Source organism: Cydia fagiglandana, chromosome 4 (genome assembly GCF_963556715.1).
Source record: "Cydia fagiglandana chromosome 4, ilCydFagi1.1, whole genome shotgun sequence".
Classification (NCBI taxonomy): Eukaryota; Metazoa; Arthropoda; class Insecta; order Lepidoptera; family Tortricidae; genus Cydia; species Cydia fagiglandana.
The window spans coordinates 16,870,245-16,893,556 of NC_085935.1; the positions used below are offsets into that span (position 1 = coordinate 16,870,245).

At 39.8% G+C, this 23,312-nt stretch overlaps 1 protein-coding gene across 1 annotated transcript in view; it reads right to left on the reverse strand.

Moving 5' to 3' along the window:
• The window catches only part of LOC134663943 (alpha-tocopherol transfer protein-like), a 33,865-nt gene extending 19,489 nt beyond the window's left edge, over positions 1–14,376 (reverse strand). The window contains exon 1 of the mRNA XM_063520489.1: positions 14,284–14,376. The gene's annotated coding sequence lies outside the window, so the exon portion shown is untranslated. The remainder of the gene's footprint in view (positions 1–14,283) is intronic.
• Positions 14,377–23,312: the final 8,936 nt, after the last annotated feature.

Consider the following 23,312-nt stretch of genomic DNA (forward strand, 5'->3'; position numbering starts at 1 on the left):
GACTGGGATTCATACAAGCAGCAGATGGACGCCAACATCAGGTGGATTAAACCAGACATATCCAACTATAACAGGTTCTGCGGGATTGTGCTAAGCACAGCAAAGAAATTCGTCCCAAGGGGTTTCCGTAAGGAATACATCCCCGGATGGTCCTCAGAGACCGAAAATGCGTACCGCTCGTATCTTGCTACACAGAACGCCGATACAGCTAACGAACTGATAGCCAAGCTGGACGAGTGCCGCCGACAGAAATGGCTGGAAAATGTCGAGGGTATGAACTTCACCCATTCGAGTAGGAAAAGCTGGGCGCTGCTAAGAAAACTCGGTGGCGCCTTGGAACCAGAAAGAAAGGAGCCCACTGTCCACCCGGATGCGGTGGCGGAACGTCTCAAACAAGTCACAAGAAGCGCATCTGTTGATAAATTTTTCGCGAAAACCATCCGACGAATAAACCAAACTACAGTACGCGCCAAACAACAAAATGACCTTCTGGATCGTTCCTTCACCCCCGAAGAGGTTTCTACCGCTCTGAAGCAAACGAAGTGCGGAAAATCAGCCGGTATCGACAATATCTACCCCGAATTTCTCACCAACTTGGGTAAACGAGCCATCCGATGGCTGGTTGATTTCTTCAATCACATATATAACTCCGCCACCCTGCCTTCTGTTTTTATGAAATCTAAAGTCATAGCGATTCTCAAGCCTGGGAAAACTCCTGACGATGCAGCAAACTATCGACCTATATCTCTTCTAAGCGTTACATATAAATTGCTGGAACGCCTTTTGTACAATCGGCTGAAGGGTATGGTAGATCAAGAAATACCAATCGAACAGGCGGGTTTCCGGGCTGGTCGCAGCTGTGCAGACCAGGTTCTCGCACTCACCAGCCATATAGAGGCGGGTTTTCAGAGGAACCAGAAAACCCTCGCAGCTTTCGTCGATCTGAGCGCGGCATACGACACGGTCTGGACAGACGGTCTACTATACAAGTTTAGCGAAGTAATATCATCGGCAAAGATCCTCTGCGTCCTCAAAAGTATGCTAGGCCCGCGCAAAATCAAGGTCCTTCTTGGAGACAGGGAAAGTGGATATAGACTGTTGAAGAACGGACTTCCTCAAGGATCGGTGCTGGCTCCTCTCCTCTTTAATATCTACACCCGGGACTTGCCCGCTACGAATAGTGGAAAATTTTTGTACGCTGACGATTTGGCTCTCGCAATTCAAACAAAGGACTTCGAAACTGGAGAAATGCTACTGACGCAAGATCTACAAACTCTTCACGAGTACTATACCAAATGGAGACTCTGCCCAAACCCCACAAAAACCGAAGTAGCCGCCTTCCACCTATCTAACAGCCTAGCACGAAGAGAAGTAGATGTCACGTTCTGCGGAAGGAAACTCCAACATAATTTCTACCCGAAGTACCTGGGGGTCACCCTCGACCGATCTTTGACCTACAAACCCCACCTCGAGAATCTAGGTCAGAAGTTAAAAACTAGGGTGAACCTAATCAACAAACTTGCTGGAACAACCTGGAGAGCAAGAGGCCGTGTCTTGCGCACCTCTAGCTTGGCTCTTGTATACCCTACTGCCGAGTACTGCTCCGCAGTATGGTACAAAAGCGCACACACTGATAAAGTCGACGTCCAGCTCAACCGTGTTATGCGCACAATAACAGGTTGCTTATTACCCACGCCTGTACAATGGCTCCCTGTTCTATCCCATATTGCGCCGCCAGATATACGCAGAACACACGCCGCCTCGAGGGAATGGGAGAAATCTAGGAAAGGAATGCTTCCCATTAACAAAACACTCGATAACCTCCCCAACGCGCGCCTCAAATCTCGTAGACCTATCTGGTCAGATTCCCAAATCCAAGGCCCAGAATGTTTCTGCGTTAACCTGGAATGGACGGAAAGCTGGAACTCGTATAGTACACAATTTCAGTCTTCCATTAACAGTGACATCAATCCAATACAAGAACCACCCGGCCTAGATGAGCCGCGTAAGATCTGGGTTACACTCAACAGAATAAGGTCTGACGTCAGCTGCTGTAACCACAACCTCCACAAATGGGGCTACAAGCTCTCACCAAACTGTGACTGTGGCGCGCCAGACCAAACAACTGCGCACATAGTGAAAGAATGCCCCAGGAGACGTTTTCCGGGAAGCATGAAAGATCTCCATGCAATAACTACGGATGCCAGGGATTGGCTGTCAAACCTAGATATTAAGCTATAGATGTACATATAATGTAAACTTTGTAAATTTGATTTAATTTATTTTTCAATAAAGCCATACGATAATAATAATAATACGAGATTCTCATCATGGGGGATGGTGACGTCGACGAGCACGGCCCGGCGCTGCGATCGATCTATCAGCACGATGTCAGGCTTATTGGCTACAATAGTCCTGTCAGTGATGATAGATCGATCCCAATAGAGCGTGGCACGACCATTTTCGAGAACTGGCGCAGGTGAGTACTTGTAGTACGGCACTTCACGGTCCACAAGGCCGTATAGGAGGGCAAGTTGCTGGTGAATAATTCTGGCTACGAGATTATGCAAGTACTCGCCGTTAGCAAGATGAGAACAACCGGAGATAATATGCCTGAGTGACTCTCCGGGACGGCGGCATGCCCGACAAATGTCGACCATACTGTCCTTCAGGATATATCTCCGGTAGTTATTCGTCATGATAACTTCGTCCGCAATTGCACAGGCAAAACCCTCGGTTTCTCCGAAGAGGTCCCCGAATCGTAGCCAGTTCACCGACGCGGGTAGGTCTACATCGGGTCCCATGAGGGCCTTGTAGAACCGCCCGTGTAGCTGCTTATCCTTCCATACCGCCTTGCGGTCCTCGGTGCTTAGTACTACAGGTTTGCGCCAGTTCTCGTTCGCCAAGGAGAGCGGCGTGAGGCCCCTGTCAGCTGCCACCACATCACGATGCATCCCACACTCGTTGTTGAGGAAATAATTCCTGAGATTGTACACCTCACGGTTGTGGAGATTTTTGGCGTTTAGAAAGCCGCGACCTCCGCATTCGGACATTTTATTATTATTATTAATTAAACGAAGGATTAAAATTGAAACATGTACCCGTATATATACGGAAGGAGAGCGGTCAGATTAACGAATTTTACGGAGAGGAAATCGCGGACAAACAACCTGAAGCAATTATAATTATGTACGTATAAGTAGTTTATATGTAAATGACTACAATAGTAATTCTACTACATAATTATTAGGTTTTTTTTACAATTTATCTGCCATACCAGGTTGACTGGAAATGAATGTTCTACAGTATTAACTGCAATAAAATAAACATTTCATTCAATGTTTAATAAAGAATAATATCAGTTCCATATTTAACTACTTCCTGGCTTATTCCGCTGAAGTATGTCCTTCCTACATGCCTTCTTAATTAAATATGCAGACTAAACTAAAACAATTAACTGCGAAACTGTATATACTTATACTTATAAATTCACTCGTATTTAATTTCCGACGCACTTCCCTTCCTCCTAAGATATATCCTTAATATTATTTCCTTAGTAGGTATTGTACAAGTACCAACTTCACTTATTTTATGAATATAATGTTTGTGTTTGTGTTGTTTTATGAATATAATGTGTGGCCAGCATTATGGGCACCCTTCCGCAGAGATCGGATCTGGGGGACTATTTGTGTTAGTTTTAATTTAGTTTTTATTTAATTGTATGTTATTTTATAAGGTTAGATTTAGATGTGTTAAAATGTATTTTTTTTGTGTAACTATTTTTTGACAATAAAACATAGAATTTATACTAATTACTTAAGTATGTAAATAAATATGTAACAAGATATAATGTTTTTCTTCTATGTAATAGTTACTAATCTTGGATAAATTAATCTGCTCGGCACTTATGGGAAATTCTAAAACAACATCATTTTAAAACACAAACACGAAGAGTGAAAACTTTCTTATAAAATTGCAATAAGATTCTGAAAATGTTGACTTAGTTTTAATAGTCTATTAAATTAACCTAAGTTCATGACAGAATCAAATCTAATTTTAACCTCAGACTTCATGATTTATAGGTACATTCATCATACAACATTTTTGATTCTATGCAAGCAAATGCCAACAAGTGGATTACCAATGCTTTTGCAAGTACCTGTCTAGTGCATAAAATGCATCACATAGGTAACTATTTACATATTTACTTATGTATTCTTGTCTACATATACACCGTGAAATTTTAGTGGTTGTTTTCCCGCAACGAAATGATTCTGCTATCGATATACAGTCGACGTGTAATCTTTTTTTTAAATAATGTTAAGAAATGCCAGATTTATAAATGTGTCGAACGAAACTCGAAAGTGACCTAACACCAGTAGTAGCACTGCAGTAGTACCTACCTAATTCTTTTGAGTGAATGAAACAAAATAACCTAAAAAGTAGTTCCATTTATTTTTCCTTCACACATTTTACGTGCAGTTAGTTTGCAGATCCTTAAAAGTAAACATAACAAGTTAAGATCAAGCTTTTAATGATCAAAAACTTAAACAAACACTTAAACTTCCCGATACCGCAATAATTGTTCGAACTGCAATCCGCCACATTCAATACACAATCACCTCTGCCCTGTGCATGTGCTGGCGTTTGAAACTGCCCGTGGTTAAGCAGCCGCTGTGTGTGTTGCGGCGACAATTGTTCGTCCGTGTGGAACTTGGGGGTTTAAAATCCCCCGAAGACGCAGCGACTGTAAATGGTCCGGTTCCGCGTAAAGTCGCCGGGCGGCGTGGGAGTCGTAGTTAGCCCTAGCGTACAGCTGCACCATCGCGACGTACTCTAAATTAGAATATTCGTAATGTCGATCCATTTTACTAGAAATAGCAGTGATGACATTGACAGGATCTGTTATCACATTAGTTTAATAAGCGAAGAGGATGTAATTATTACCAAAGTTGACACAACGTAATGGCAATCATCAAACTAATAAAAAGGTTTTATTTCAACTGTTAATCGTGAAGGAACAGTCTAAGTAAATTTTAATCCCACCAAAAACATAAATGTAAAAAAGGAGAGCCAAGTTCAATACAAAAATTATGCTTGGCTGTGGGGCTCGCCGCAAAAAGAATGGAGATCTAAATGAGTGCCACTGCCAAGTTCTATGCAAAATCCAAATATGTATTTATAGGAACAAAATAACATTATAAACAAGTATTAAACTCTATTTCTTTGCTTTATTGGATACCTATAACAATTGCTGTTATTTAAAAAAATGTGAGATCTTAAAGTAGGTTAGATTTGACTTGGCCAGTTTTCATTATATCAATCATTTTATATATATTGTAATTCTGATAAAACCTGGCCAAGCCAAATCTAACCTACTTTAAGATCTCACATTTTTTTTAAATAACAGCAATTGTTATAGGTATCCAATCCAATCCAATATCCAATTGAACAACGGGCTCCCTCAGGGCTCTGTCCTTGCACCACAGCTGTTCAACCTTTATATCCATGATCTGCCACAAACCACAGCCAGAAGGTTCATTTATGCGGACGATATTGCCCTAGTAGCTCAGAGCCGTACATTTGGGGAAGGCGAGAGCCAGCTTACTACGGATTTGAAGATCTTGGAATCGTATTTTCGAGAGTGGAGACTCATACCGAGTGCCAGAAAAACAGAAGTGTCCTGCTTTCACCTAAGCAACCACCTCGCTAAACACGAGCCAACTGTCACTTTAGGTGGTGTAAGATTACCATACAATCCTTTCCCAACATACCTTGGTATTACTTTAGATAGGACTCTAAGCTATAAAAAACACCTTTCCAAGCTCTCGCTTAAAATATCGACCCGGAACAACATACTGCACAAGCTATCTGGCACCTCATGGGGTGCATCTGCGGACTGTCTCCGTTCAACGGCTCTGGGGCTCGTATATCCCACTGCAGAGTACTGTGCTCCAATTTGGCTACAAAGTGCACACACGCAATTGGTGGATTCCAAGCTCAATGTCACCATGCGATGCATTACTGGGACAGTGAAATCTACACCTTGCCACTGGCTTCCTGCGCTCAGTCGAATCCCACCTCCACATTTGAGAAGGAAACAGGCGCTGCTAAGAGAGACTAACAAAATTAGAGCATGTCCGTCTCTCCCAATGCATCAAGAGTTTACCAACCCGCCTGTAGCGAGACTTAAGTCCCGTCGCCCGGCATACGCAGCTGCTGAAACACTCACACAAAGTTCCTTCGACGTACAGCAGCTCTGGAAACAAGAATGGATGAGGCAAGCTGACGGTACCCCGGCCGCGAATATCGACCCGACTATAATGAACAAGGGGACCGACCTTCCTAGGAAACTATGGTGTCGCTTAAATCGCCTAAGAACCGGGCACGGACGATGCAACTTCTTCCGGCATAAGTGGGGTTGGAGTGACTCCGCGCTATGCGACTGCGGCATCGAGGACCAGACCATGGAGCACATCATCCAGCGGTGCCCACTCCGCGCATACCCGGGTAGCCCGGATGATCTACTAGACTTGACGCCCGATGCTGTGCAGTGGTTGCAAAACTTGGATGTTGCCTTATAAATAAAAATACTATGTATACAATTTTTGCCTATGTGACCATATCGCCATACGATTAAATAAATAAATAGGTATCCAATAAAGCAAAGAAATAGAGTTTAATACTTGTTTATAATGTTATTTTGTTCCTATAAATACATATTTGGATTTTGCATAGAACTTGGCAGTGGCACTCATTTAGATCTCCATTCTTTTTGCGGCGAGCCCCACAGCCAAGCATAATTTTTGTATTGAACTTGGCTCTCCTTTTTTACATTTATGTTTTTGGTGGGATATCAATACTTTTTGTAAAGAAAACTAGGCAGGTATTGAGATTTAATGTTTTTTCTTGTGTTTCCGCTGTATGGTTTTTACTTCTGTTCTTTGTATAATCATGTGGTACCGCGCGCCGCCGACGACACACCGTTGGCCGGTTGTTTAGAGCGTATTAAAAGTTTTTTGTATGGGGACACCACTTATTTTTTGACTAAACTTTATTTTAATATAGCAAATATAATAATACATATATTGGGGTAGTTTCAAATATCTGCTTGTAACGGTTCCAACGCTACAATAAAAAAATATTTTTTTGTATGGGGACCCCCCCTATTTTTTAACTTTTTTTTATTTTTAGATTTTTTCCGACGCTTACACACAATAACCGAGCTGGATTCCAAATTTCATCCTTCTAGGTCATCTGGAAGTAGGTTAGGTTTAGGTACTTATATCAGTCCCAATAAAAAATGGTTTTTTTGTATGGGGACCCCCCCTATTTTTAAACTTTATTTTATTTTTAGATTTTTTCCTACGGTTACACACAATAACCGAGCTGGATTCCAAATTTCATCCTTCTAAGTCATCTGGAAGTAGGTTAGGTTTAGGTACTTATATGTCAGTCCCAATAAAAAGTGTTTTTTTTGTATGGGGACCCCCCCTATTTTTTAACTTTATTTTATTTTTAGATTTTTTCCTACGGTTACACACAATAACCAAGCTGAATTCCAAATTTCATCCTTCTAGGTCATCTGGAAGTAGGTTAGGTTTAGGTACTATAAGTCATAAGTCAGTCTTAAAATTTACGACTTTTTGACCTTCATACCTTTATAACCGTTTGAGCTAGCTTCATGAAATTTGGGCTTCTAGATATCCTTATGGATATAATTAAACACACGTAGTTTTATGTGTTTACGTCAAAGATGTTTTGAGTTATAGAAGGGTCAAAAGTGGCACCAAGTGGTTCGTGTAATATTACACTCGGCGCTGGCTAGCCAGTTCCTTTGCTTGAACTTGGCTTGACACGCTGCCGCGTGTCTAGATTTCAGTTGTCAAACAGTAAAGCACTCTAGCCTGTTACACAGTTTAAAAAAGTAACATGTGCATGTTTATTTGTTTATCTGTTTACAATATCGGCAACTGTCGTCGACTTGCAGTTTTAGTGTGTTACTATTGTTTTTCGCTTGTTCGAGTTTAGGTAATTTTTTTGTATTTTTTTTTTTGGAAAACAGTTTATTTATAAGTTTGTCTATCATAATTCGAAAGTAGTACCGATAGCAAATCGCCCTGCCGCGGGAAAACAACCACTAAAATTTCACGGTGTATATATTTGAGGCGACTAAACGATTATTGATTTTGAATTATATTCGAATAAATGGTTAATTACCTTTCGTCAAGTGCAAACTTGAAGTCACTGAACGCGCTTATCTGCTATTCTTAAAAGAAAGTAACACCCAATTCTGACGAGGCAATTAACCTGCGAGAAGAATGTATGTACTGAAAATAGTTACAATATGTTTTTAGAAAGTTTATACTATTTCACGGATTAGCAAAGTAATATTTTTGTTTAACATCTGTTCAAGATTATCTTCTCTATTCTCAGATTTAAAGGGGTATGTATATGTATATGTGGTAAATCGCGGGAGGGTATTTGTTTAATAACATTTATTTATATTGTGGTGAGGTCCTAACTTTTAATAAGTAGCTCTTTAAAAACAGTTTTAAGGTTTATAAAAAGTTTCTTAAGTAATAACGTAAATATTTCTGAGAATTATTGCTTCTAAAATCGAAAAAAAGGTATCCCCTCAGCCCAACCTATCTTCTTAACTGGGCGTATAAAAATTAGAAAATAATTAAGAAAATATACCTAGCTATAGCTCATGAAAATTGTTTTGAACGTGATCGGGTGAGGCACTATCACTAATGAGTTTTTATTTGGAGGACATAAGGTACGCCCTCACGCTTGTATGTATTTTTCATATCAAATGGATGGTACGGAACGCTCCATTACGCATGGTCAACTTACTTGCAGTGATTGCCGTGCAGTCTGGATCGACCTTTTACGAGCCAGGACCTAAGCCAAGCCACGGGAAGAATGCAAAACCGGTTGGGGTCGCCTGCACTCTTGAACAAAAATTGAGAACCGATGCAGGCTGCTCCGTCGCTTTGTATTTATTTTTACAGACGCGCTTTCAAAATGTGCTCAGGTTTCCAGGGCCTACTTACATTCAGTGGTAAACGATTTTCTATAAATTTTAATATTTCTTTCTGATTATCAATTATCAGTAAGACAAGTCTCGCTCTAACTCATGGGTTAATAGGTACAAAACAGACATTTTAGTTGGTATAAGATGTAGTACAATAATCAAAGTGTTTTCTTTCCAGTCCCAATACGAAGTTTTGAAAGAAGAATGTTAAGCCAAAAATATGAATATTTGCCTCCATACCACATGGATGTCGTTTCGTAACGTACGCTATTTTAGTATCAACAGAATTAATTGACGTCGTAGGAAACTTTTTGTAAGGTAAGGTACTTCATCTGCTTGTGAAAAAAATCTGAAAGTAGGCAGAAAAAGTGGGCATTGGGCATATAATATAATCTTTCATATCACAGCATTTGTTTCTAAACACTAAAAGTGACATTCCATTTCCAACTGCAGCTGCAATACTGTTCATTTTCTATGGAAATTGACAATGACAGCGACGCGTTTCCATAGTAAAATGAACAGTATTGCAGCTGCAGTTGGAAATGGAATGTCACTCTAACTTTCAATACGAGTACCGGTTTTAGAATTAGTATTTAAAGAGTCGATAAATATTATTCTATTGCGGCAATATGCATTCGTCTCGCTGTGAACGTTAGACAGATTACTGACTAATGCATGGGTGAATGGGATATGTTGTAAGTAGGGTTTATCATGCGGTTCTGCTGCATCGGCATCTATTGTTTAAACCATGTGTGATAAACGTAGAATAAAACTTACTAATGCTAACAATTATATAGCAATTCAAATGATTTTTATTAAAATACTGTCTGTACGAGTATTATGTTATTTTAAAGAAAATAAACGAATATGTCAATACCTAACCTAACCCTAATATTATATTTCACGCCTGTAATTCATGGAAAAGACAGGGCAGGTTTATTGCTGTAATAAATTATAAATTATAAGTTATTCTTACAAACACAATGCAGGCGACGTATCTGCAGAAACTGACAGCCGTCTAGTAACTATGAATACTGTAATACATGTGCAATGTGTGGGCAATTGAATCTGCGCCGGTGTCGTCAAGGCCGACGGAGCAAGATGCGCCTGAGTTTCTGGAGCATATTCCTCGGCAATAACTAAACAAAAGTTAATAGGTACCTACAGAGCTTGGCCTTTTTTTCGCTCCTTATCATACAGAGCTTGCCCTAACAATTATTTTCAAGTTTTTTGAATAAAATACTGTCAATACCCCTATTTAGTTTATATAGCTGAGAATAATCCCATTTAAGTTACTTTTAAACCAATCAAAGCAAAAATAACTTTATTAAATCACAGATAAATACTAAAGTGAAACATAAAAGACTTTAAGGGGCGGAAATTCGACGCGGTTTATCTTTGCACGAATAAAAAACAACCAAACAGGCCAATTCGAACGTGCACATCAGAATGATATCTGATTACATTTATTGCCAACTACGAGCGAAAAGCACGATAACTGAATGACATCATTTAGATGTCATTAAGTATGTTGTATATACGTTCGAATTGGCTTGAAAATCTTGTTGTGGATTGCTTTTTGTTGTTTATTTTTTTGGATAATAATAGAATGACCGATGATACAGGCCGGTGAGTGGTCCGACCGGTCACCGCGGTTTAGGCTGCGCGGGCGCCGGTGACCTTGGGGCCAAATGCCGGAACATGCGTTGTTTTGCACGTTGGCAACATCAGGTAACAATTAAGAGTAAGTACTTACGTATCAAAATAATGTGTTTGTCCAAAGAAAATCAACAAATAATTTAGCTAGATTACCTACCTAATTAAATTCTATTTTATATATTACTGCGTAACGTACGCAGGTACCTATACGTTACTTTTAGTACCATGGATACAATAAAAATTACTTTAATGGAATTTACTTAGTTTCTCCTTATTTTGGAAACCCACAGTACCAACGCGTAAACCAGATGTATACAAGCTCAAAGCACTGATAATTAGATTTATTTTAATTTGTGTTAGTTGTTGCCAAATGCAGTTCTTTGATTCAATCGGTTGGCACAATACATGTACACATATGTACACATAAATAGCGCATAAAGGTACCGTGTCTGCATGTACAACATTCGTCATTTGGAAAATATCACATCGAACCAAATGTAAGCATTAAGTATCTTAATTGAAACCCATTGTTATAACGAGTTAGTCAGCGATCCATTATCACGCATCTAACGAGTACAATGCCTACCACATTACACTTGCACAACGCAACTGACAATGCCCTATTTTCTGCTGTGTTATCTGTAGGTATCAATTACTATTCCATATGTATATCGTCTTAGTAGCCCGCGAGCGTTGTTTAGTCTCCCACTACTACTTAAATAGCTTCAATAATCATTTAAGTAAGCAGATGCATTTTCCTTTTAGTTTTCTATACGTAATTCATTGCTTATTTAATAAAGTTATGTGTAAATAATCATCATCATCATTGGCCTTTACGTCTATTGCAGACGATTTATGGTGTAACATACATTACACCGCCTGGGACGGAATTAAGGAAACGCAGGGATGCCCAGCACCTGCATTACCCTCTCGGCTTCACTGTCTTATGCCACAGGAAAGGCGAGCCAATACGTGTGGAGACAGGTCAGCTGCAGGAATCTGCCGCATATTTCAGGTTGGACCCTACTCGCACCTTACGGAAACTCCATTCCGGGTTTTATTTTGGAGTATCCTTCTCCTAGATGGATTGCAAAACAATGCTAAGAGGACCATCTCCCCTGTGACGAAATAGCTTCTTGCTTCGTTTGTGGACTTAGTCGCCTCGTACGACACCCTATCCTATGTGAAGGTTGGCGCTATTCTAAAGCCGGCCACCACACGGCACTGTGTAAATAATAACTCCTTGATAAACGTAGTTTCGGACATAATGACAGACCAGCAGAGTTTGATGAATTAAAATGTGTATAAACATGATATAAAGTAGATAAGGTAGAAAAACATGATTAGGTGTAAACACGCATTAAATCAAAACAAACTTAATTACGTAAATTATCCGTTTATAGCCTGCTCTAATTAAATGCATCACATAGTGCTTATGTAACTAACTAATTCTATGAACCCTAGGCTTATGTTTGAAGGCTATAACCTTCTCCGGCAGTTATAGCACTAACAAGTACTTATTTATTCATTCTAGGCCTAACAAGTTTACCTGCTGGGTCGAGGATTTTAGTATCCTGCTGGCCCTTATATATAATAACAATATATATCTGAACAAGTTTTCAAAATTTCGTTAGATCAACGAAACTTTTAAGAGCCTAGGATCAGTATGCAGGTCAGCCATCCAGGGAAGTTAAATGGGGCATCCAATCAAAATAGTAAAGAATTTAATTTTAGCAATAGGCTACATTCCTACTCGTACTAGTCAAATCAGCTTCTTTTTTAGAACTGTCAAAACGATTTGCTAATATGGAATTTATATGAAAACGAATGTAGTGACGTCACAGTCAACTCACCTACTTTTTGGGTCAATTTTCAAATAGGCATTTTTTGCTGTCCCACGGCTAAAACTCGAAGTCCATAGGACTAAAAGACTGGGTATGTATATATTTTCATTCAGTGTATTATAAGCTTTAAAAATCATGCACAACTGTACCAAAAATATTATTTGGTCCTGACAAAATCGCATTTGAAGTTCCAAAAACGGCGAAATTTGCCGTTTTTCGCGTGTCCCAGTGGCGGCATCGCGCAATAAAAAAAATCATAACTTTGGATGTAGGCAACGTATTATAAACAACTTTGTATTTCTATAAAGAACATTTTCTAGAGAATTGATTTGATCATATTGATAAATTAATGCGTTATTTAATAAAACAAGGGAAGCCTTTTTATCGCTGTCCCGATCGGCACCTGTTTTGTTATGACTTAAATATACCCTCTATAATCTTCTTTGTCTATTGAATAACGGTTAGATTAAATTTACAACGCAATAGTGCGGTTAGTTGGGCATCGATTGACATCAAATGTAAACCCGGAAACAGTTTAATTTATTTAAAAACAGATAAAAATCTCTTTCGATATATTTTGGTACGACTACAACGACATTTGTATGGACGCTGAATACGTTGGTACATAGTTGGAATAAAAATATTTCTTTTATAATAATAGTTGCAAATATAGTGTTAAAATATATAGTAAAATAAATAAGTGAATCTGTTGTATTGTGTAGGAAATATCGCTAATAAATATTATTGGCGACATGTCGCAACATTTGTATGGCGACATTTATACGGCTATTTTGACCGTATAAATGTCGATTGTGGCATACAAATGTCGACATAGTGCCATACAGATGTCGAGAAGGTGTTATACATATGTCGTCAGGGTCTTATAAATGCAACAAAAATAATAAATAGTGGCATATACATGTTGATACTGGCCATATAATGTCGAAAAAATGCCGTATACATGTCAAAAGCGCCTTACAAATGGCTAAATAGTGTCATACAAATGTCGATCTTTAAACGTCCATATCTAGCTAACTATAAAAAGTACAGAGGTGCCTCCTACAGTATATTTTTTGTTGTTAAGAACCCTTCCTAAAACGATGATTATAAATCAGATTTTTCAAAAATTAAAAATTGCCATACAAATGTCGAAAAAACACCCTCTTCAAAAATTGACCCTTTTATATTTCAATCCGATATATGAAATAGAAATAGTGCTTAAAAATAACTGCTGCGTATGTTTTTCTAATTATTATCTGGTGCTTTATTCCGTGTACGGTGTGAAATAATTTATTTTAAATAGAGGAAACATCCCTATTAAAGTGCTAAAGTATAGTTTAATAATTATATTAACGTATATTTACTTAAACATTACGATTTTAGAATAATATTTAAAATGACTAACCCTTAGCAAATATATATACCATATACTTAATTAACCGGTATTAGCCGGCTTATTAAAACTATATATTGTCGAAGGTAAGTATTGCTTGAATTGAAAAGGTACTTAAATGTACAGTCATTCAGAAACAAATTATTACTTACCTATTAACAACTAATGCCTAGTTTAATAAGATCAATGAGAACATAGCGACCTATAATACTAACAAAGGGAGCATGCTCGAGGTATAAACTGTTAATGCAAGAAATTGAGACTCTATCGAATATTCCTGCTTATCTGCTAATTCGTTTTTATTACGATTAGTAATTATTAGTGAAAAATAAATATAGCGGTCTTACCTTGCCAAATTCAAATTAAGAATACACAAACGATGCGCGCACGCAGTTGTAAGCCGCGGACTAGACTGTGCGAACCGCTCCAACGCTGCGACTTAAAATGCCTTTACTCGTAACTTAAGCGATATCTATACGTTCTCAATAAACAATGTCCAATGCTGCGCCCAGCGTACACATCGGCAACATCGAAACAAAGTCAGCGATGGACTGCAAAGTTCTGTTGCACATCGGAATAAGTCCTGATGAGGTACACAACTGCTCCCTGCACTTGCAAATTTCTGGAGCAAACCAAAGCGACGTTGTGTAAGAAGAGCAAAGAGTTAATACATATTTACTTACTTATTTTTGCAAAACTGACCATTAAAAAAAATATTATTTCCTAATAGCAATAATTTATATGGGTACATTGTCAGGTAATTAATAGGTACCTACTCGTATTAGCGAGGGCAAATTCGGGTTTTTTTTATAAATGTTTTGTTTTTATTAACAGTAAGGTTGATTCGTAATGACAATGTTATTGAACCATGTCAAGATTTGTCTGGTCCTTGATGTATGAATCCTTTACTAATTGTCTATGTTTAACCTTTCGTTGTGAAGAATATTTAAGCGTAAGATCAGAATGAGATTTTTATTTGCGGGTTAAACACAATTTGCCCCCGGGTGAAACACACAATTTTTCACGACACCAACCCGAAAAAAATATTAGGTACCTAATTGTAAGATATCAAACAAAAACAAACCAAATCAAATCTAAATGAATGTTATTAAATATTTATCATTCAAAATCATCATTTAAAAGTAAATTCAACCAGCAATCATAAGAAAACAATTCAAAATTTGCATTTGATTACTTTGCCTCATATGTGAATAAAATACAACTTTGCTATCGGTTTTTGAACAATCAAGAGAGCCTCTACCAGGTCGTTTCTCAAAAAGTTGGCACCGCCAGGTTAACGTTAACGTTTTTAAAAAATTTTGCATTTTCGCATTTTTTTTTATTGGGATCGTTAAAAGGCAACTTTAACTATTAGAAAATGTGGAAGGGAAGCAATTCCTTCAAAACGTTCCAACCCACAGCGACCCCATTTTGAGATAAACGCAATTTTGTGTTTTAGCGGTACACTTTTTCCCTGTAATTATTTCAGGCAAATACTATTGGTTTTACTGTGGAATGCCAAACTGGTTATTGAATGATATGCATATTTTTTGTAAATACATAATACAAGGGGCATATAAATAGGTAAAACGAGTTTGAAACGTTTTCGCTAAATTTAATTTTGTATGAAACTTGTTAAATAGCAATTATGCATAAACGTTCCAAAACGAATTTAAGTGTATGTAATGAATTTAAATTGACCTAAAGCATATAACATTGTTTTCTTCTTTTTGGTTATTTAAGTTTGATTGGTTAAGTTTTGGAGGAGGAAACAGTCGAGTACGAAACCTCGATTTTTGAGATTTTTACGCAGGATGTTTCGCCTGTCCTCTAGGCTCTGAGCAGCCCTACGGACATCCGCCTCGTTTTCCCCCAGGAGGGCTAGGTCGTCTGCATACCCAATAATTCGGTGGCTACCGTTCAACTCTACTCCGCCACCAGAGGCTATAACTTTCTTGGTGACATATTCGAGCACCAAGTTGAAAAGTATGGGAGAGAGAGCATCCCCTTGCCTGAGACCCGTACCGACATCAAACTGGTCTGCTAGGCCGACTCCCGTTTTCACCGTCATTTTGCTCGTTGAGGAAGAGGCAGTGAAGGTTGACCTACGAATTAGTCGGGAGAAAACTGAGTACCTTCATATGAAGCGATACAGAAATAACTCTATTCGTAGGAAAGATCTCACTATAGGACAAACCTCTTACAAAGGTGTAGAGAAATTTAAATATCTTGGGTGTATCGTCACAGACAGCAATCGGAGGGAAGAGGAGATCCAAACCCGAATTCAGAACGCGCTCCGGTGCACAGCTGCTCTTCTTAAAGTGTTGGTGTCCAGGCTAATGACCAGAAAGACGAAACTCCGTATATACAAGACTATAATCAGACCGATCTTGATGTACGGATGCGAAGCCTGGACCCTAACACAAAGAGAGGAATACGCACTGCTGGTGGCTGAACGGAGGATCTACCAGAAGATACTTGGACCCACTCGCGGAGAAGATGGCTCATGGAGGATACCTACGCAGGAACCAGGAAATCGAAGATCTAGTGGCCGAGCCCAATATAGTCGGAGAAACGAAAGCCTCAAGACTCCGATGGCTCGGGCACGTGGTCCGTATGGGTGAAGATCGAGCGGTTTGGAGAGCGTACTCGGGCCGTCCGGAGGGTCGACGACCGGTTGGGCGTCCTAGGTATCGCTGGAGCGATGAGGTCGTGAAAGATCTGAACGAGCTCGGTGCCGTCGATTGGACAGAAACGGCGCATGACAGAGAAGCATGGCGTTCCTTAGTGTCAGAGGCCAAGATCCACTTCGGGTCACTGCGCCACGGCAGTAAGTAAGTAAATAAGTTAGTAAGTATGTTTCGCCTGTGCTGCAGTTGTACTTATCGCACTAATTTTAAGGGCGGAGTCAAGTTTCTAAATAAGTACACAGACAGAAAAGTGATGGGCATTCGTCGACATTTAATGTCGATAATCTAGTGATGTAAGAAGCGCTGGTGGCCTAGCGGTGAGAGCGTGCGACTTGCAATCTGGAGGTCGCGGGTTCAAACCCCGGCTCGTACCAATGAGTTTATCGGAACTTATGTACGAAATATCATTTGATATTTACCAGTCTCTTTTCGGTGAAGGAAAACATCGTGAGGAAACCGGACTAATCCCAATAAGGCCTAGTTTATCCTCTGGGTTAGAAGGTCAGATGGCAGTCGCTTACTTAAAAACTAGTTCCTACGTCAAATCATGGGATTAGTTGTCAAGTGGACCCCAGGTTCTCATGAGCCGTGGCGAAATGCCGGGATAACGCGAGGAAGAAGAATCTAGTGATGTAAGAAGTTATCGATAAACCGTCTTGTGTGAAAATATCTAGATCATCCTGAGAGACAAGGGGTTTTTGGTTGAGAGGGAACACATTTTTGAAGTTATGTACCTATAAAATCTATTTTGAACTTTTTGATTCTAATATTTCAAAATTGAAATTGATATGAAATTTATTTTATTGCATGGTCATGGGTTTACAAAATTCTTTAGGTACAAGATTGGCGATTCGAAATCTCGCACGAAATATCCGAATAGAGATTGGGTATAATATTTTAATTTTTTGTTTTTTTTGAGGTTGGGTGTTGTATCTGCTCAAGACCAGCTAAGAATCAACTGTGCCAAGTTTCAGCGCATAGTCACAAAGTGCAAGGTCCCCATACAACGGTGTGCGCTAACAAACCAGCTCCGCGTAGGTCCGCGGCGGCGTTTCGTTTCACATGTGCGTTTCGTTGGTGCTGTCATTTTACGGGAGCAAAGGGTAATAATGTTGCCACCTTTATTGTAAATAGTCCATTGATTGTTTTGACTAAATACATAAACTTAAATATACCATAGTTATTTATTTTGGTAACTAAATTTTTTTTCTCTCGAACATATTTAATAGCAAAAATGGATCAAGTATATGTGGATCGTTTATAGCAAAAAATTAGAAAATAATATATTATAATAAAATGTTCCAATTTATTTAGAACAGTCTTCGCAGCTTAAAAAAACAGTATGGATTAATCTAAAAGGTTTCAAATTACATGGAACATTTTTGCAGAAATAAAAAATGTATAAAGATTTTGCAAAAACGTTCCAACATACATGGATCATTTAAGAAAAAATTAAATGTGCGTTTTATGAATTTAGTATAATGTTTCAAGACAAGTGGAACATTATAACGATATGTTATTCTATAAGGAGTTTTTAACAATATGTTTCAGTATGCATGTAATGTTTTTACTTTATTTTGAGTACACGTCCTTGGTATAATGGTGGGTTGGAACATTTGGGTCAAACTTTATTGATGAAACTAACCTAAAAATACTAGCATCTTTGTGTGCACATGATGTAATATGTCAAAAATAGTACCTTGGTTATGGTAACTCATTTTCGAGTGACTTGTGGGTTGGAACGTTTTCGCGTAACTACGTCCAATTAGTTTAGGAGATATAGGCGTTTGAAATTCAGGTTAATGATATCAAGGACAGGTGAAAGATATTTTGTCTCCAGGTTATCGATAGTAGAAGCAGGTTATCGAGAAATAAGTACAAATTCCAATGAAAATATTGACAGGTTATCGAGAGGCGTCATTAACCTGTGTCCGTTGCCGTTAACCTGGTTTCTTGTCATCGTTCACCTGTAATGAGTGTCATCCACCTGTCCACCACATCATTTTCAATGCCTTCTAAAAATAATCGAAAAATGTGTCATCTTCTGTAAAAAGGGACCTTATTGTCCACCATGATGATTAAAATTTTGGATTCTGACCCACCTCACCTTCGATTCGATTCCCAATTTAACAACAAGTTTCTGTGAATAAGTAAACATTCAATCTTACTGTCTATTCACCCTGGCAGTACCTAGTGGAACTCAGGTTTGGTGCAACATAGGCACATGCAGTTTTGGTCATCCAACTCGTCTTGGTGAGCACTTGGGAGAGCAGAACTCAAGATAGAGCTGATGCTGGACCATCGCAGTACCTAGTGGAACTCAGGTTTGATGCAACATAGACACACGCTGTTTTGGTCATTCGACACGTCTTCATGAGGACTTGGGAGGGCATTACCCAAGATAGAGCTGATGCTGAACCCTCGCAGTACCTAGTGGAACTCAGGTTTGGTGCAACATAGACACACGCTGTTCTGGTCATTCGACACGTCTTGATGAGGACTTGGGAGGGCAGTACCCAAGATACAGCTGATGCTGAACCCTCGCAGCACCTAGTGGAACTCAGGTTTGGTGCAACATAGACACACGCTGTTTTGGTCATTCGACACGTTTTGATGAGGACTTGGGAGGGCAGTACCCAAGATCGAGCTGATGCTGAACCCTCGCAGCACCTAGTAGAACTCAGGTTTGGTGCAACATAGACACATGCTGTTTTGGTCATCCAACACGTCTTGATGAGCACTTGGAAGAGCAGTACCCAAGATAGAGCTGATGCTGAACCCTCGCAGCACCTAGTGGAACTCAGGTTTGGTGCAACATAGACACACACTGTTTTGGTCATCCAACACGTCTTGATGAGCACTTAAGAGAGCAGTACCCCAGATAGAGCTGATGCTGGACCCTCGCAGTACCTAGTGGAACTCAGTTTTGGTGCAACATAGACACACGCTGTTCTGGTCATTCGACACGTCTTGATGAGGACTTGGGAGGGCAGTACCCAAGATACAGCTGATGCTGAACCCTCGCAGCACCTAGTGGAACTCAGGTTTGGTGCAACATAGACACACGCTGTTTTGGTCATTCGACACGTTTTGATGAGGACTTGGGAGGGCAGTACCCAAGATAGAGCTGATGCTGAACCCTCGCAGTACGTAGTGGAACTCAGGTTTGGTGCAACATAGACACATGCTGTTTTGGTCATCCAACACGTCATGATGAGCACTTGGAAGAGCAGTACCCAAGATAGAGCTGATGCTGAACCCTCGCAGTACCTAGTGGAACTCAGGTTTGGTACAACATAGACACACGCTGTTTTGGTCATTCGACACGTCTTGATGAGGACTTAGGAGGGCAGTACCCAAGATACAGCTGATGCTGAACCCTCGCAGCACCTAGTGGAACTCAGGTTTGGTGCAACATAGACACACGCTGTTTTGGTCATTCGACACGTCTCGACGAGGACTTGGGAGAGCAGTACCCAAGATAGAGCTGATGCTGAACCCTCGCAGTACCTAGTGGAACTCAGGTTTGGTGCAACATAGACACACGCTGTTTTGGTCATTCGACACGTCTTGATGAGGACTTGGGAGAGCAGTACCCAAGATAGAGCTGATGCTGAATCCTCGCAGCACCTAGTGGAACTCAGGTTTGGTGCAACATAGACACACGCTGTTTTGGTCATCAAACACGTCTTGATGAACACTTGGAAAAGTGGTTACTAAGATAGAGCTGATGCTGAACCTTCGCAGTACCTAGTGGAACTCAGGTTTGATGCAACATAGACACACGCTGTTTTGGTCATTCGACACGTCTTGATGAGGACTTGGGAAAGCAGTACCCAAGATAGAGCTGATGATGAACCCTCGCAGTACCTACTGGAACTCAGGTTTGATGCAACATAGACACATGGTGTTTTAGTCATTCGACACGTCTTGATGAGCACTTGGGAAAGCAGTACCCAAGATAGAGCTGATGATGAACCCTCGCAGTACCTAGTGGAACTTAGGTTTGGTGCAACATAGACACACGCTGTTTTGGTCATCCAACACGTCTTGATGAACACTTGGAAAAGCAGTACCCAAGATAGAGCTGATTCTGAACCCTCGCAGTACCTACTGGAACTCAGGTTTGATGCAACATAGACACATGCTGTTTTGGTCATTCGACACGTCTTGATGAGCACTTGGGAGCGCAGTACCCAAGATAGAGCTGATGTTGAACCCTCGCAGTACCTAGTGGAACTCAGGTTTGGTGCAAGGTCAGGTCAGGTTAGGTCCGGGTTCAGGTTCAGATAAGAGCCGGGATCCAGGTCCAGGTCCGACTCCGGGTTTGAGTCTAGGTCCGGGTCCGAGTCACAGTCCGGGTCCGAGTCCGGGCCCGAGTCTGGGTCCGGGTCCCAGCCCCAGTCCCAATCCAAGTCAAAATCTAAATCGCCAAACGTGTACTATGCATCGTTGAAGAGTTCTGTTCTAATCACCATCAGCAGTTCCACTTCATCAAATGCGACAGTTTTTAATGAAAATGCTTGATTTTCTGATGTAAATCCAAAAGTCACTATACGCATGCCTTTAAGGTTTGAGGAGTTCCCTCGATTCCTCATGGATCCCATCATCAGCACTCGAGATTGACAAAAATGCAGCTTATAAACTTATCTTGCTTAATAAACATAACGAAGAGGACAAATCGCCAAACATGAACTATGCGTCGTTGAAGAGTTTCGTTCTGATCTTCATCAGCAGTTCCACTTCATCCAATGTCACTTTTGTGAATGTATATGGTTGATTTGTAAATAAAAACACAAAAATCACTATATGTATGCCTTTAAGATTGAGGAGTTCCCTCGATTCTTCATAGATCCCATCATCAGAACTGGGTTTTGACAAGAACGGGACTAATCTGCATATACTTATACTTTATACAAAACATTTTAATATATGTCTAAAACTAAAAACCCTCATAAGGTACCTTTTCCCGTGGGACGTCACAAATCTAGTTTGAGTATATGTAACGTGGATTTTAAATAATTATCGATCACCTGTCATATGGCAGGTGAAGGACGCTTCGTTCACCTGCCATTGCATCATTCACCTGACTTTTTTGGACAGGTTAACGAGACTTAAGACAAAAGTACAAAAATTTCAATAATATGCAGCTTTAACAGACAGGATAGTTTTTATTCCTAAATTAACACACAAAAGCGATATAACCGCTATATAATTATATAGTTACGAGTATTAGTTGTGGTATCAGTGACATTAACCTGCCGCAAAATCTCATCCACCTGGCAGTTTTAGCCAGGTGGACGATATGCAGGTGATGGGGAAAATGGCAGTTATATCGCGAATACACAAAATATATTAGCTTGATGAACTCCATACTTAGGCATATAAAACTAAACTATTGTTTACGTTACATATCTTGATAGTAATGCGATAGGTTACATAATTAGCAAGATATCGACTCCAGGATAAAGAGTACTTACCCATTACAAACTCCAATTTCCGATACTTTGTCGTTTGTGTTTTATTTGCGAAGCACAATAACCACGTCTTCGTCCTACCAGGTGATAGCTGATGAGTGACGGCTTCAGCTCGTGCGGAGTGAGACGGGAAAGGTGCGGTGGGGGTTATACAATCGTCGTGAATGTGACGCGCCAGGTGACTGTTAAGAATTGCCTTGGACAAACTTTGAAGCCGAATAACTTAAAATATAAGTATAATATTGTTATGCGATAGTAATACTTTAAAACTTAAGGATATATGTTAATAAAATACGGTAATGCCGTTAAATTAAGTTAATATTTTGTGTGGTTTTCATAGCTCGGAACATCAGTACCTCGCGTTGGGACACGGCAGGTTAACGGATAAACGTAGTTACAATATTTTTTTTTGTAATCAATATTTATTAATTTTTTTTCAAAGTATTAGGCCTCTGTGTAAAAAGTCTCTCTAAATATGTATTAATTTTTTATATATAAAAATTGTACATAACGAAAAAAAAGTTCTAACATAAACCTATTTACAGGTGGCGGTGCCAACTTTTTGAGAAACGACCACCACTACTTGGTGGAGTGGTGAAAATCATATTGTTTTTATTTTTTTTACAGCTTTATAAAGCCTCCGAAAGAAGCGTCTGAAAAAAAACCGGGCAAGTGCGAGTCGGACTCGCGCACGAAGGGTGCCGTACCATAATGCAAAAAAAGGCAAAAAAAAAACGGTCACCCATCCAAGTACTGACCCCGCCCGACGTTGCTTAACTTCGGTCAAAAATCACGTTTGTTGTATGGGAGCCCCATTTAAATCCTTATTTTATTCTGTTTTTAGTATTTGTTGTTATAGAGGCAACAGAAATACATCATCTGTGAAAATTTCAACTGTCTAGCTATCACGGTTCGTGAGATACAGCCTGGTGACAGACGGACGGACGGACGGACGGACGGACGGACGGACGGACGGACAGCGAAGTCTTAGTAATAGGGTCCCGTTTTACCCTTTGGGTACGGAACCCTAAAAACACTGCGACCATGGATAGGCCAACAACATTTTCACCATATGTAGTGGTCTCTATCGGTAGAACGTTACACTATCAGCGTTAGTCGAGAATTTTACTGAGCGCAGTACCAAATACAAGACAGAGTAACTAAACAGTTCTCCTACTCGACGCTAGATGTCAGCAGTTAACTAACATT